We start from the raw sequence: 16,365 nt of genomic DNA, 5'->3' as shown, positions 1-16,365 counted from the left end.
CCCTTCTGTGCTTAAAAATCCTTCAGGATGGCTTGCCTCTGCTCCAGGGCCTTGCTACTTTAAAAATCCTTCAGGATGGCTTGCCTCTGCTCCGGGGCCTTGCTACTAGCCCTGATAGTCTGATATTAGCCTGCTTACAATACCTGCAAGGACAGCCATGGGGTTGTGCCTAGATATGCGGGTGGCCTTGCACTGCAATTAGAGGAAAGCACATGCAGGTTAACATGTGGTTCACTTAGAACATTATGCATACAATGTTCAGCCCACCCATGACGCTAGAAGATATATGTTAGTAACCCCCATTGCACTTATAACTGCTTAGCTTAGCCATCATAATGCACAATGGTTACATGCAGATTTCCTTGATATTGCATGCATATCACTGCTTTGGTTAGCGTCTTTAGAACGTGGAAGATATGTAGTATCTATGTCTATTTAGTATATATGTCTATTGCACTCACCAAATCCGATTAGCCTGGTTTATATGGTAGAATGTCTGTCCAACATAGAATATGTTCTAGGACAACCAGTCTATTGCCCTTCGTAGACTTAGGAGTATCCTGTGCAAAGTGTCTAGACACATTTATGGAGGTAGCTGACTTTTTCTTTCCACAGAGGATCGGAAGACACAGCGACATCAACGATAGGCTCCTTCTGATCTTAAGGTATATATAAACGTAAACCCTTCCATGGACATCTGCTGCAAGCATGGCTTTCCATCCACAGACTCTAGAATGCAGCTAAGAATATGACAATTTCGGTGTAGCTGGTCACATAACTGTTCCGCACTGAAACACCAGACTTGCCTCAACACCTCTGCCATTAGAATAGAACAACTACCTAAAACAAATTTTGTGTACCTGGGTACATATCGAGCTTCTTGCATTAGCACTCTGTTATGACCTCTCTCGGCACCCAACCAAGTGTCTGATATCTTTAGGTTGCTTACTCGAGCCTAGCCAGCCCTCCTAAATCCTAATCTTGGCAAATTAACACACGCATCTTAAGCCTCCTCTTAGAAATTTCCCATCCCTGGACTTCGCTCTCTCAAGGCGTTCCTACCCCAAATTCTTTGATAACATGCAAATGGGAAACGGTGCTATATAAATGACTGCTACAATACAGTAAATTCATCAAACACATTAAGGACACGTGCCAGGCACATTTACAGTATCTTGGCACATTTACAGTATCTTTTAGGCCTGGAAAAGAATTTACATAGAATTGGAAATGTGTGAGGTCTGGTTGAGCAGACAGAATTGATTTCTAGGGCTCCCTCATGAACATGATTGCTGTGAAGCCTATTATCTTTGTCATAAGGGACTATGACAGTATCTTGACTAGGATGTTCGAACCTTTGGTGGTAGCATTGCAGGTAAGTAAAAAAAGGCCACCCACACCCCCGCAGCACACCTGTGAAAAGAAAAAAACGAAAAAAAACAGGGGCTGCGGGGGTGTCCCCCGCAATACCCCTCTCACTATACTTTAAAGTATGTACAGTTTGCGGGGGAAACCCCTGCATCCCCCCGTAAAAAAAGAAAAGGACCCTGCAGTGCCGGTTCACGATCACAGAAGTGAAAGGGAACTGGTGCCGCAGGGACTCAGCATTAAGAAAAAGGTAAGTAGGGTTTGTTTATGTTGGGGGTGTGGGTGGGGGTATGTTGAGGGTGTGGGTGGGGGGTGTGGGTATGTACGTGTGTTCGCATGAGAAATGTGCAAACATTTGGTGGTTCGCACCTTTCTCATGCGAACTTTACGGCCGTGGGAAAATCAGCTACGGTCAGATCACGTAGATTCACTCAAGATACCTACAGGAAAAACTTTCTGAAATGATGCAGTCATTGTTCTATAATTGAAGAATATGATGACAAAAAGCAGCACAACCGAGTATGTGCTTGCAAGCAAGAGGTTCTCCTAGATGCTGGATAATATGAGTGGCTAAACTGTTCTGGAATATATCCAGAGGCACAAGGCTGACAAAGCAGGCAAACGATGAACCAGAGGAAGAGACTATCAAAGTAGTTCTTACCTACTCCCACGGGTAAATCATACAAAGAATGAGCTGCTAAAGCAAGGTACATGTTTTATGTGGGACATAAGGAATACCGGAGATGTCAGGTCTCTTTTATTAGAGCATGGAAAGGAAGTCACCATTTGTATATAGCGACACTGAGAAAACACCACCTGATTTGCCCACAACTCTCTGTGACTTATCTTGCAGATGCAGTGCCTCCAGATGTTGCTCAGTTTGTCCAAAACAGATAGATCTGGGGCTCAATCCCCTCACACTCCTGGATTCAGAGAAAATGTACGCATGGCAGTACAACAAATGCACATTGTATGCTTGCATGTTTGTTTGGGCTGCGATGAGTGACCATGCCCTGCAAACCCATTAAGAAAAGGATCATTGAACACAAATCATGCATCAGGACTGGCAATCCCAATGTTCCACTAATAGATCAGTATAAACAGATGGGCCAAACACCTGAGCCACTGTTCTGAACTTAAAACCCCTAATCAGAGGAGGTGATGTAGCACAATGGGAGTTTCTAAGGGAACAATGACAGATCTTCAGACTTACTAACAGCCCCAAATGACTATGGGCCTCATTAAAGGTCGGGCGGTCCGGAAATAACAGTGGCGGTAAACCCGTCGCCACTGTTAAATCCGAGATCACGAGATGGTGCCGGTGTTTCCACTTCCCCATTCCCATTAAGTCCTATGGGACTCAATGGAAATGGGGATTAACCGAATTCCGCCTCCGGAATTCCCGGGACACCAGGGTCGTAATGCCCTGACATTTCCGGGAGTCACGGAGGCGGAATGCTAATACGAGTCCGGCGGTAACCAGGTGGTTTTACCACCTGGGTTACCGCCAGACTCGTAATGAGGCCCTATGCCTTTTGAGATTCAGTAGCATATATATGGCTACAGTGCAATGCGGAACACTAAATGTTTCGGCTCTGATCGATAAATGGTCAATGCCAGGAATGTCAAACTGTCCCCTATCCCGTTAGTGAAAGGGAATTGTATACCTTAATAATTAATGACATCACAAACTAACATCTGGGTGATATGTGCAAAGAACACAGAGGAAAATAGCATCAATATAACTGAAGGAGGAGGCCATCATACTGACACACTGATGTGAATAACCCCCCAACCACCCACATGCGCAATCTCCATTGGCTTAAATCATCACAACCCAACGCCGCCCATGTCATCATCAACACATTCTGTGACAACATGCAATTGCTAACTTAATATATACCCAAGGGGCTTTCATGAGACTGTGTGATATCCCATTGATGAGTTGAAGGCTTCATAAAATAGGTATCTCAACACCTTGAGACGATCCATATGCAATACATGGTTTGAACACACAAGTGTGGCTAGGACACATACGTCATTAAAACAACCGTGCAAGAGGGAGTGGCAATCAATGTAAGGCATGAGATACCATCGGTTTTAGATCTTTCAAAATCGGGTACCATTTCAAAGAACCATCAAATGACTATCCTGTATCATCATTCATCTACACATATGAAGAGCGTCTGCACCAAAACAGAGGGCATGTTGTAATGATGCGCATCCTTAGAAATATGCTGAACGAACCAGTGACATCTTCACTCTACTGTCAGCATCAGTGGAGTAACTTTGCTGAAAATGTTGGGAGGGACATGACATTTGAAGAAAAGCTGTCCAAGCCAAATGAATGGGGACAAAATGGTGTGCCATGAAAGTTGGGGGGGACAAACACCCCTGCCCCCCCTCCTAAAATGATGCCCATGGTCAGCATTCACTTCCAGCACCTTGCAAGTAAGCATGAATGCAGCCTGCAGCTGGTGCTCTGCATTTCACGCTGAAGCTGCCTGAGGACCGCGAGAGTGACTTAATCCAAGCTAAGGAATACAATTGCTCACCCCAAGTGTAGGATGACATAGGGATGTATCCTATTTGTTAAATCATTTTCACCAAGAGTACACACGTTTGTGTTACCAGCCCTTTTCACTTAATTATCCTTGTAAATAGAAAGGTCTCTCTCCATTTTCTGTTAGACAGAAGCTGCACCACCATGTTTTTGGCCCGGGCATTCTGTTAAGAAGGACTCATCAGCATTTCGAGGGGGAACGATGCTGAGGCAATCCAGACCCACAAGCAGGACAAGGCCTGAAACGATATGGAGGGGTCGCCTACATGTGTGCCTGAAGCACAAACAGGATCCTTCTAGGTGGGGAATCATGTGGCTCTTAACGGCGAAGATGATGGTAACAAAGACATGAACGTCAGTGAGTAGCGGAGCTGAAGAAATAATGGAAGACCATTATATTTGTGGACTAGGGTGTCTTCTCCCCCTTACCTGAGGCATTCTCATGAGCAGCAGTATATCAGGCCCCTGCTGGAGCGGGATCACACCAGCCTCCTAGTGCATTTTAGCACTTGGATATACCATCCGCCGAGGTATACAACAACATCGCTGCCGCCATCACGTCTGACCTCCAAATACAGCTGGACAGGATTAATGATGCTGGCAACCTAGCTATCCTTCTCCTCCTCGATCCATTAGCAGGCTTTGATTTGGTGGACCATGACACACTATGTCAGCACCTCAGATCCCACTTCCATTTCTCCTTGGAGGCCAGCACCTGGGTTAAATCTTTCATCGGTGATCATACCTCAAAAGTCTCCACTGATAACTCTGCCGCTGACCCAATCACAGTTCCCCTCGGTGTCGCCCAAGGACTTTGCCCTTAACCCACTTTATTGAACACCTACACTAAACCTTTTGATATCTTTGACTCCCTTGGCTTCATGCACACAAACTTTGCAGACAACACTGCTCCCTCCAAACTCGTTCCGACTCCGCCCTGGTGAATGGAGCAATTACCAGTCCATTCCAAGGTTGGTGGGACCGGTAATTCCCCATTCACCCGGGCCATTCCCCATTCCCATTTGAGCCCTCATAAGGCTCAATGGGAATGGGGAAGGCGCTAATAACGGTACCGCAAATTGCGGTACCGTTATTAACTCTAGAGTCCTTTTGCAAAAAACAGGCATTAAGGAAGGACCCGCAAAGGGAACTCGTAGTAGGGCGGTAAGGGTTTACCGGCACCGGTGCCCTTACCGGTAATCCCTTACCGCCCACCTCGTAATGAGGCCCATAGTGCTCAAGGGATGGTAGTTGAGGGCTGTATTAAATAGAGCACAACGCAGGACTGTAAGCAGTATTACTCAAATTGACCTTTTACAATTGACCTTCTGCACAATTGACATTTATATTATTTTAGTTATTTTATATATGTATTAGGTTGGTTTTGGATTATAAATAATATAAGGGGATTGGGTGAGGGTTGTGGGGTTTGGATTGGGTGGGGGGTTGCGGGTGTTTTGCCCCCACATATATGTCCTAATTGACCTTCTAAATTAGGTCAATTCTCCCGAGATCAATTGTGAAAAGGTCAATTGGTATACAACCCTGTAAGCCACTTAGAGGCGATGTACACAGTTTTAATAATAGGCAAATGCAAGTCTGCTATCTAGAGCAGCCCATGTGAGGGTCTTCAGTACAAAAGGTTTTGTTAACTGCAAGTGTTGCCATCACTTCAGGCTTGGAGAACACTGGGCCGCATCTGAGGATTATCCAACGTACTATACATTCTTTGTAAAGTAGGCGATCCCCAAATCCCCAAACATTTTTTTAAATGGATGGAGTCTCCAAAGGATTGCATATCAAGAGTATGTGAATTGCATTGCAGTACTACTTGTGTGTAGCACAATATCAAGTAGTCTTGTTATTTGTATGGCTTTGGGTGATGGGCGATTCAATGCACTGAATGATCCCTAGTTTCTTGGCGGGTTAGCACAGGCTGTATTGTCAGACAAATGTGTTTCTGCAGTTCAGATTAATCTAATTTGTATGCACACAAAACTAACCAAGTTTTGGATTATTAGAAATTGGTCAAATCACTTGCTGTTCAGAATCTCCCTGAAGAAGTTCGTCCGTCAGAGCCTTCAACATGACCAGCCATCATTAGGGGCTGGAGTGGGGAGTGTTTTAAACTAAAAATGTATTTCTAGCCATGGTGGGTCTCAAGATAAATATGAAAGACCTGGAAGTGACATTTCCTCTGGTTTGGTTCACTAGTGTGAACGTCCAATGAACTCGTAAAGTGTTACAACATGTAAAATTATAATATGACCATGTAAATTTAAGTAGGTGTAATTAAACACCTCCATCCTATATTTATATTATTATATATACGTGTCCATGCTCTCTTATTTATTATGTATTTACTATAGAGATTGCTAGACATGTTAATACATTTCCCCAACAGGGATATACAGCAAAAGAAGGTGGTATAATTATGTGACCAAGAGGAGACCCACACAACCCATCTCCCCCTTGTCTGTCCAACCTCACACTTTGCATGAGACCGCCTTACATCAGAACCAGCCCACATGCCTGCAGCACATTCTATCACTCGATCGACCAACTTCCTTCCTTCTGTTCTTGCTTCCAGCCACCATTTCCTCACTACCCACCGGGATCCTTCGCCGAACTTCTGCTCCCAACACTCCACCAAGTCTACTTATTCACCTGAGTCTTTGATCATGGACCTGTCCCTGATGGCAAAACCAAGTCATCGATTCCTTTTGATGTAATCTTCATAACTTATCCAAATCCCTACTGTTCCACAGTGGCACACTTTGAATCAACAAGCTCTCAAAACGCATTTTATTGAAAGCACTAGTGTTTTATAAATCGTGATTCCCTTTACACTGACTGGTTGTGTTTCTTTCCCTGCACACAGCATGCCGGAGGTATCCGCTTCACATGTCATTAGCTAATGTTTGAAAATGCCGTGAATAAGTAAAACAACGTTAACTGTGTAAATATGTTTGAAACTGCCATTTAAATCATGTATTCAGAATAATTAAATTAAAGTCGGAAAATGTGCAGTATATCAAATCTCCTCCTGGCAAATTAATGGTAATTCTGAATATTCAGAGAGCCCGGAGTAAAGAATGATGAGAGCTTGGCTATAATTAGCACTATAAGTTGTGTTTTACCCTGTTTGCTTTAAGTCTTCCTAGGCCATTATTATTGCTCCTATCAGTCTTGTAATCTCCAAAGCCTAAAGTTCTGGAAAAGTGTTTAATCAAAAGGAAAATGAATCAAATGTTAAGTGCAGCTTCATGATCAGCTGGATTTACAATCTTATTTTTTGTTGGCTTTCCAGATTCATCAGCTGCACCTCAAGAGTTCCAGCTCTGGTGAGTAGTCTGGTCCCCTTACCTATTACCTTTGTTTCCAATGCCATGAGGGAGGCAGCATGCAGACTGATGCACACGCGTGATCCCCTGACTTCACATGATCACTTCACTGTATTATTATAGAAAAGGAGCATTTTTAAACTGTTGTGGATTGTGTGACTGCTTCATAGCAATTACTTTCAGAATGCTTCATTTCCCTCTAACTGCATTGAGGTCAGGCTCGCTGCACACTGTGGTCCTCGCATGGGCTGCAGCATTAGTTTGGTTTATAATCCTCCAGTCTGTCCATCTTAAAGTTAATGGTTCCCCGTGTCAGACAATCTGTAAGTCCCACTTATACTGTATGGTTTTTCTATTGCAATTTTGATTCTGGAACATCATTTATAAAAATGTAGCTTCATTTAAGCACTGTATGTTTGTTGTACCGTTTACTGTTGGGTGTTGTAACCTTTTTCACAAATAATTGTATTATAATGATGAAGGATGATGATGAATAAACCACTTACCGATCAAATCAGGCAAGACGTTGAAGGTGTTTTACTGTCAACAATAGTGTAGCATGCAGACATTCCCAGACTGCTCATATGGTTGATGGTGCATCATTCACAAAGTGGAAATCTTCAGGGTCATGGGCCAGGCTGCTACTCGTATCTTGCCATTTCCTGAAAGAAGTGGTTGATTTTGCAGATTTTTTTAATACATTTGTTACAATACATGTTTATGTCTCAAACAAACAGCTGAATATGCTTATTTTAAGAGTTTATTGTTGATATAAAACATAAATGTGCAAGAGGATAGTGGACAAGAATCAGACATTGGGACCTGATCGACAAAGGGCCTCATTACACGGTAGGCGGTGGATCAAGGTGCTAATAGCACCTTGGTCCATGCCAGTAAAATACCGCCACCGCCTAGGTGGAAAGGGGAATTACCGCCCTATTCCAAGGTTGGCGGGGCGGTAATTCCCCCTTCCACCATTGCCCTTCCCCATTCCCATTTTTGCCCCATAGGGCATAATGGGAATGGGGAAGGTGCTAATTACGGTACCGCAAATTTGCGGTGCCGTAATTAGCACCAAGGTCCCTTAGCGGGTTGGTTTTTAACACCTGCTAAAAGCAGGCGTTAAAGTATCAAACCGCTAAGGGACCTCGTAGTAAGGCGGTAAGGGTTAACGGTCACCGGTACCATTACCGGTGACCGTTAACCCTTACCGCCTACCGTGTAATGAGGCCCAAAGTCTTTTTTTTTTTCAGTGGGGCTTTCTTTTTTTGTAAATCAGGCCTATTGTGTCTTGATCACTACTTCCCTATTTGGGTGCAGGAAGCCTTTCTTGTCACTTTAGGGCTCCGGGTGCAAGCAAAACATTAAAAAAAACAGAGGCGGTAAAGAGCTTTAATAACTGGGCTATATACTATCTGACAAACAGCATCTTTTTCATCCTAAATTAATGTTCTATACTTAGGAAATAGAGACTACACTTCGGTGCAGCACCATGTTCCTCTTACCAATCATTATGCTAAGTAGTTTAGGCCCTACAGTGTTAAATAAAAGTGAACAAAGACAAATGGTTTTAAAATGTGCTAGTTAAATGAAAGGATGTCTGGTAAATGGTGCTCCAGTCACATGGACTTTGCCAGTGAACCACATCAAGAAACAGCACAATTTCTGTTTCGTAACATTGTCCCCTTGATAAGGAAAGTATTTCTAGATAGGGCCTCTATTAACATGATTTTTACGGTTCGTGAGATCTGTGTGTAGTTCTGGGGCATAGTGGGGACACTGAGGACCTAATTCTGAGCTTGTGCTGAATGTATTGTGGGAAGCCAACATTTCCCCCCTCTAGTTCCCAGCACCACCATTCTGAGGCGGGTGGAAATATTGGAGGGGAAATCATATACTTTCCAGCAGCAAAAGCTGCTTAAATCTATCGTGTAGATCGAAACATGTGCTCCAGTGGCACTGCCAGCACTTTCTAAAATATTGCCACTTCTCTATTTTAAGAAACTTTTCTTAAGCTTTCATTAAACTCGAAAGGTAGTGCTGTAGTCTAGGAAATGCTATTTTTATAAGGGGAAAAAGTGTGCAGCAGCCTTTAAAGGCACCTCAGAGGTGCCGTATTTCAACACCTCCTATTGACGTGCTAGCAGGTCTTTTGAAAGCATAATACCCACACAGTGCCTGCCTTCCATTTCTCATGGTCGCTAAGACTGATGTCAAGCAGTAAATCAGGCACATGCAAAGGTTTTGGCTTTAATGCCAGACCACCTCATTACCACCTTATCAGAATATGGTGCTTTTAAGAAAATTGTTCATCCTTCATAGATGATCACTTTCCCATTTTTGAATACACTTCAGATCCAGAAACTCATTGTACTAACATTCTCTTGCATGCATACCCTATCAGCTACAAAACAAAACTTGGAATATGCATGCTGGTATTAAACCAATGGATTCCTTCCAGAATATGCCTTTTTTGTATTTGGTAATTGCAGGATGCATTAACTATGTTTTCAAAGGCATAGTTCACTTGCTTATTTTCTCCTTTATTTGTTAGAATTGTATGCATTTGCATGGAGGGAAACTGTTGAAAGGCAGTGAAAATGCAAAAGGTCCCCACTGTGAAATTCTCTCTTCTTTGCTTGCAACTCACAGAGGTGTTTGTCTGTACTGTTGACACATTACCAGCACACTAATGGGATTTCCGTTGGAACATTTTGCCTCATGTTTCTTTTTTCTTTTGTATTTGAACACCTTACAAAAAGAAAACAGGACACTCAATTAATTGTCTCTGAACGTAAAGAAACAATTCCAGGGTACTCTGCATTGCATGTCCTCATTGTGATTGCACAGGCATTGAGAGGGGAATTGAAGATTCTAATTCCAGTGATAGCTATGTATCCTATCAGACAGCAGCACAGCTGATTTCTGCGTGGCACATATCTATGAGCGAAAATAGTGTGTGCACTATTAATGATATGATAGGTTATTTATAATGTGCTTAATACCCAGAGGTTTACTAGCGCAGACCCAGGGATCGAACCTTTGGTGCTCTGTGTCCTCTTCCTTCTAAGGCGAGCCAGTTGCCCCTGAGCTATCCTCCCAAGACAATGATGAACACAGTTGATTAGTGACATCTATGCACTTTTGGACAACTCTAGATGTGCTCAAAAAATAAAACATCTTCACTTTCATGTGTGGCTGTGCTGAACTTGCGATGAGCTGCCTTTGTCATGCCCAAACTGCCTTTTTGGAGACGTTCTTTAGTGTGAAAAATGAGAGTCATTCTGTATTAACTGCCTACAGGCTTTGTGTTGGGATTTCCTGTTGCTGGATGCTGAGGCTGTGCTAGCTTTGCGAATATATGCACCAATTTACCAATACTTCTTTTTGATGTAAAATGATTTCCGAGCTGTGAGTTGCTCCATTGATACCCAAGTGTCTCGACAGTGTTTTGACAGTGTGTTGGCTTTGAGCCATGACTACCTTGTAGATCCATATTTCGTTGCATGTTCTCTTAGAATGATACATGGAAATAGGGCAGATGTATGACTTCTTTCTGGATTCTTTCACGTCCTGCACACTTGCAGATGCACATGGGTGCGTACAGAGGCTCATGGTCGACCCCCACCTTAATTGCAAAGAGGGTACTTACTGCCTCTGTGTACACTTTTGTTTAAAAGGTCACTCTGTGCTATTTGCCCATTTGGACTACTTGGTGGAATAGTGGGCCGTGCAACGTAGACAAACTCCCTTCTACTCTTAGCCTTTCCACCACGTTCCTGAAAATGTGTAACTGACACCTGTGGAATAGGCTTTGCATGCAACATTAACAGTGCATTGCTATGGAATGTGCCTGGTTCTAACAGGTTGTTAACAAAGATGATTCCTCAGGAATCTGTTGCATTCATTCCACCATGAATATCTCTGCTGGAATGAATGCACCTGCTTTTGTATGGAGGAGAAGGAAATGGAGGTGGCCATGCTCGGCCCGCCTTGCTCACTAACACCGAAATGAGGCGGACCAGAAAAAAAGGGAGCCAATACAATTACCACCATTATTTCCTATCAGTTTCACCTGCAACACGACTCAAAAGATTTCAAAGTTGAAGAAGAAAAACACTTTTCATGCTCACACATAAAAAATAGTTTCCAAAAGACTGGAGCGTCTGCAGCATGTCTGCGTAAAGTGTTCCCTGGCTGCGATCATGACAAAACAATCAAACAAAGACCAACCGAAACATTCCATTTAGTGAAATAAAAATATTGCAGTACATGATGTTGTTCTCCTAAAACAGATATACATTTTGGAGAACACTAGGATATTAAACAGATATTGTCCAGGGGGAGTGACGTGACACTCCTCCACTGGCCAATTTCCGGACCACACCAGCCATTATATCTGGGAAATTCCATATGGCCTGGAATTTGGCCCACGGCAAGGGGAGCTGTGTGACTCTCCCAGTCACTGCCGCCAGCAGGGCTGTTAGCGGGATGCTCCAGTAAAAAGAGGGCTCTAAGCATGGGCTCCCTCTCATCACCGGAGCGATGCGCTGCGACCCCCACCACCCGCACCATTTACTGACGCTTGGGCCACACCTGACAGATGCGGTCCGTGTGCCCAAGGATTTCCCGACCCCCTGCTTGTTACCTTAGGGTGGTGTAGGCAGATGACTCCGCCCCTGCCATCACAATCTTCTGCAGGTGCACATGGCAGATGCAGCCCTGCCCCTTCACCTTTTCTCCGGACTGTCTATAGTTACTTTGCCAGGCCACACCTGGCAGCCATGGCTTGACTGAATTCGAAGCCCTGCCCTCCCCCCTCATCACACTGTATGTGGTTGCTGGGATCTGGCCAGTCGCCAGCATCCACTCCAGGCAGGCATTTGTTTTAACCCTCACCATCCCATACACATAGTAGCTTTATAAACCTTATCCCCTGTCCTCAGGCCGTACCTGGATTTATAGGTCGGAAACCTTGTCAAAAAAGTTTGAGGCCACCCATGACACTGTACCCCAGAAAGAGTTAAGCTAAGTGAGATGCAATATTTAATATGAATCCAGTTTGCCGGTAACCCTTAAATCTGGCGGTAGCGCTGTTACCACCGGATTTAAGGGTCTGCCAAATCAGGGCTTTGGTGGATTTCTCCCCCAGCTCTGAGCTGGTGGGAAATCCAGCGAAAATGTGCGCTCATACCGCTGGCGGGAAATCCGCCGGCGTTATGAGCGCGAAATTTCCCCATTGAGCCCAATGGGGACTGGTGCATTTGCGAATGGGCTCATTGGGGAATGGGGATTTCCAAATCCGCCAAACCTGTGATCCAGCGGTAATAGCGCCGGTGGGTTTGGCGGTAGGGCAGATATCGCCAGCGCTATTAGCACCGACGTTACCGCCCAACTCGTGATGAGGCCCTGTGTCTTTGATGGTCCACTGTTGTGGCAGCGGCATGCTGTCAGGGTCACAGTGACCCTTCTATGATACTCTGTTTCTGTGTGAGGTGTTTCCATAGAACGTAGCTGATGTCTGGATCTATGGTGAGGCATAACTGCACCCCTTTTGGGGCTTTCAGAGCCTCGCAGACATAGAGCATGTTCCACTGGTCCTTCATACACATCCTAAAGGACTGCAAGCAAGTCATTTGAATGTGTGTTAGCCCTCCTGGTCGTCTGCCAATGACTTCCTTTGCTTACCAAAGTGTTTTCCACAATCTGCAACCCAAGGTAATTACTATTAATACTAGGACAGCCTATGCGATGTACCAGTTACCCAGTGACATTCTCATAGTTGCATAGATCATAAACAATGCAAATTAGTGGACACCACCCACATGGATGGGCCAGGTAATATATGCACGGACACATAGATATTTCAGCTGGAGCCTTATCACAAAGCTCTGGAAGAAATCAAAGCAGACAGTAAATCAAGACCCTCCACCTAACATCCATCTTTCCCTGGATGTGCCACAAATAATGATTGTGTGGAAATATCCTCATTCTGAACTATACGATGAAAAATAGCATGACGAGCAGCTGATATAAAGACCAAGGCTATGCATCCTGTTTGGCTCAACCTACCTCAGCATTATGCCTTACACCTGATATTATATTCCATCACATCAATGTTACTTTTCTATGGCTATAACATGCAGTTAGATAGGTAATTACATGAATGCATATAACATGCAAACATACAACTGTAATGTCAACAATAATACTGACACTTATTATAAATATACGTATAGTATTATTTATGTGTATAGCAACTCAAAATAGTATTATTTATATTGTTATTATTAGTAAAATAATAATAATAATAATAATAATAATAATAATAATAATAATAATAATAATAATATTGAAGAAGGTGAATGATAATAACTGGTTTCTTATATATTTAGATAAAAATGACCCAGTGCTGTAATAACAAATGTTACTAATCCCTACCTCAATGGTACTCATGTTGCCAACATAGGAAAATGAGTGTACGAGCTGATTTAAAACAATCACATTCATGTTACACAAATGCTGCCATAGTGGACTCGTTTTCTCTTGAACTAGATATTTCAATGTATACATTAAAGAATTGCGTTACTAGGAGGCATTGGCATTGATTTTAAAAAGTTTGCATCAGAAATAGTATCATCCAACTGTGAACTTCAGACTAGAAATGATGAGTGCCTACCTCGGGTTGACCTGCTGGAGGTATGTCATTCTACTGGGCTCTCTGTCTAGGACCTTCGTTTATTTAGGCATGGTTAGGCAGTAAGTTGTGTGAGAGGGTGCTTTCATCATAGGCACATTTAGAGTAGGAACTGGCATTGATTAACCTGAATGTAATGAACAGGAGGGCTGCCAATCATGCTGCATTATCCACACTGAGTTCACAAAGTCCTGACACTGAAATTCCGTACCTCGCTCTGACCTTCACAGCTTGAACTAGCATGATTCCAGTTACAAACATCCTTCCACAGAGTTTTCCAAAATAGTGTCTGGGACGTTTCACCAAGTCTGGTACATCTGCATGTTTTACTTCATCATCACATTTGGTTTGTTTGTCGAGTTTGTTGTGAAGTGAGTGAATATCTGCTCTGGAACCATGCTATGACAGGAAGTCAGAGCACAGGGGGACTGGCGTGTGCCTTCTCCAAGTTGCCAAAGAGACATGATGGAACATTGAAGTGTGCCAGAGTCTGGAGTAAGTGCAGAGTTCAGACTGGGTGTGGGTGTATTATGTGGCATGCATTGATTAATAATCAGACTGCGTGCGGCACCATTTCTGATACTACAAGTCCAATTTGGTGCAGGAGTGCATTTATGTTATTTATGTATTATAAAACCCTGTTCACTGGCCCAGTGAACGTTTAAGTCTGGATAGGCAGATACACATCACACCTAGTAAAAAAACACCTAGGAATAAACAGGGAATTCTTTTAACGGCAACAGTACTTAAAGTGTGCCTTTTAGCATTTTATGGGATCACAGATTAGACAAAGGTTGGTAAAGTTAAACTAATCCTGATGACAATTATGGCTATATCAGTATTCATGAGCGAAAACATTGTCTGTGACACTGCAGAGAGTGATTAATCCAATAAGTTCGGGTATATATGATAGAATGACTATGATGATCATTGTATAGAATAAGATATCAAAACTATGATGTATGCCAACCAAGACCATGCCATATAATGTAGTTGATACCAGACAATAAAAGAAGGCCAACATTACAATTTCAAAATGAAGTAGACCAAAATACAATCAATAATTTTCATACATAATAGGCATATTAAAGAATGGCAAGCAATCCTCCCGACTGCCTCCGATAATACAAATAGTTCATTAATTTAACATGGGGTAATCCGCTAATGCAGCTCTAAATATTATGTTTTAGATGAAAAATAATAAAAAACATAAATGAAGTAGCTGCAACATGCTCTAATCTGCAGACAATTCTCACTTAAAGGCAGTATTGTGGAAATTAAACTGGAAATTATGTGTCTTTTTGTCTTGATGTGGTGTTGATTCGCATTCAAATAAAAATGTACATGGCTCACACTAATAATGTTAAATAAAGAAATTTGTTGGGAACCTGCAATTCATAAAATACACGTTAAAACATGCAAACTATTACCTTGCATTCTCATGAATGTATTTAAATCAGAAAGATTAATATGGATGTTTCAAGCTTTAAACATGTTAGACAAGCGTAATAGAGTGTAATATTGTTACTGTACTGCCAATGGGCTCTGCTGAACACTCAGAAACATGGCTCATTCTTAAAGTAGTACTATTTTGTGTCACTTTCATATTCTCTCTCCCTATGTTAATTGGACAGCACATGTCGTCCCTAAAAACGCCCTTTGGTCACCGTAATGCCCTACAATGTTAGCTTCCTTGATTGGCCAGGCATGCTAGTGGACAAGGAGCTGTTGAATGGCTTCCCTTCCCTAGCATTAATTGACAGGCAGGGTACGTGTATTTATTTTATTTGCATTTTAAAGCGCTCACACAGCCCGGGGGCATCGACGCGCTGTTACAGGAATATGTCTCTTAGTTGCATATGTATAACGTGCTTAATACCCGGGGGTTTCTAAGCGCGGACCCGGCGATCATACCTGTGTTGCTTCGTGTCATCTTGAGCATGTTGCCACTGAGCTATCATCCCGGGACTACATCTAATGAAAGAGAAAAGTTACATCACTTCTGTAGAATCAACACATTTATAAGCAGAATAAATAATACAAAGCCAATGTAAAGGGGGATAGTACTGCTATTAGTACTAGGGGCGGTTTAACCAAGAAGGTATTAATATGCATCGAAAACCGAAAACATTGTTGAGTGAGGACCACAAAATGTTCATATAACCGTCTAACAAGTGGGCTAATGCAATGATGTCGGATGTGAATGAATATCTCAATGAGGCCAACAAGTAGCTTGGAATTGTGCAAAATCTACATATAAACTCAATTTTCAGGGAAATATGCTATTGAACAGTAAACAATGGTTACAGAGGTATCTAATTGAAAAATGTCAATTTGAATACGTATTTCCCCTCTGAAACACCAGAAAATCCTCCTGGAGAGCAGAACACTTT

General features: G+C 42.8%; 1 protein-coding gene across 15 annotated transcripts in view; it reads left to right on the top strand.

The window, feature by feature from the left end:
- The window catches only part of PTPRD (protein tyrosine phosphatase receptor type D), a 4,803,934-nt gene that overhangs the window by 497,433 nt on the left and 4,290,136 nt on the right, over positions 1–16,365 (top strand). For all 15 annotated transcript variants that reach the window (XM_069625937.1, XM_069625939.1, XM_069625938.1 and 12 more), the window contains exon 2: positions 7,242–7,275. The gene's annotated coding sequence lies outside the window, so the exon portion shown is untranslated. The remainder of the gene's footprint in view (positions 1–7,241; positions 7,276–16,365) is intronic.

This window comes from Ambystoma mexicanum, chromosome 6p (genome assembly GCF_040938575.1).
Source record: "Ambystoma mexicanum isolate Mex_15411 chromosome 6p, UKY_AmexF1_1, whole genome shotgun sequence".
Taxonomy (NCBI): Eukaryota; Metazoa; Chordata; class Amphibia; order Caudata; family Ambystomatidae; genus Ambystoma; species Ambystoma mexicanum.
The sequence above is the reverse complement of the archived record's forward strand: the minus strand, read 5'-3'. Positions and strand labels throughout refer to the sequence as shown.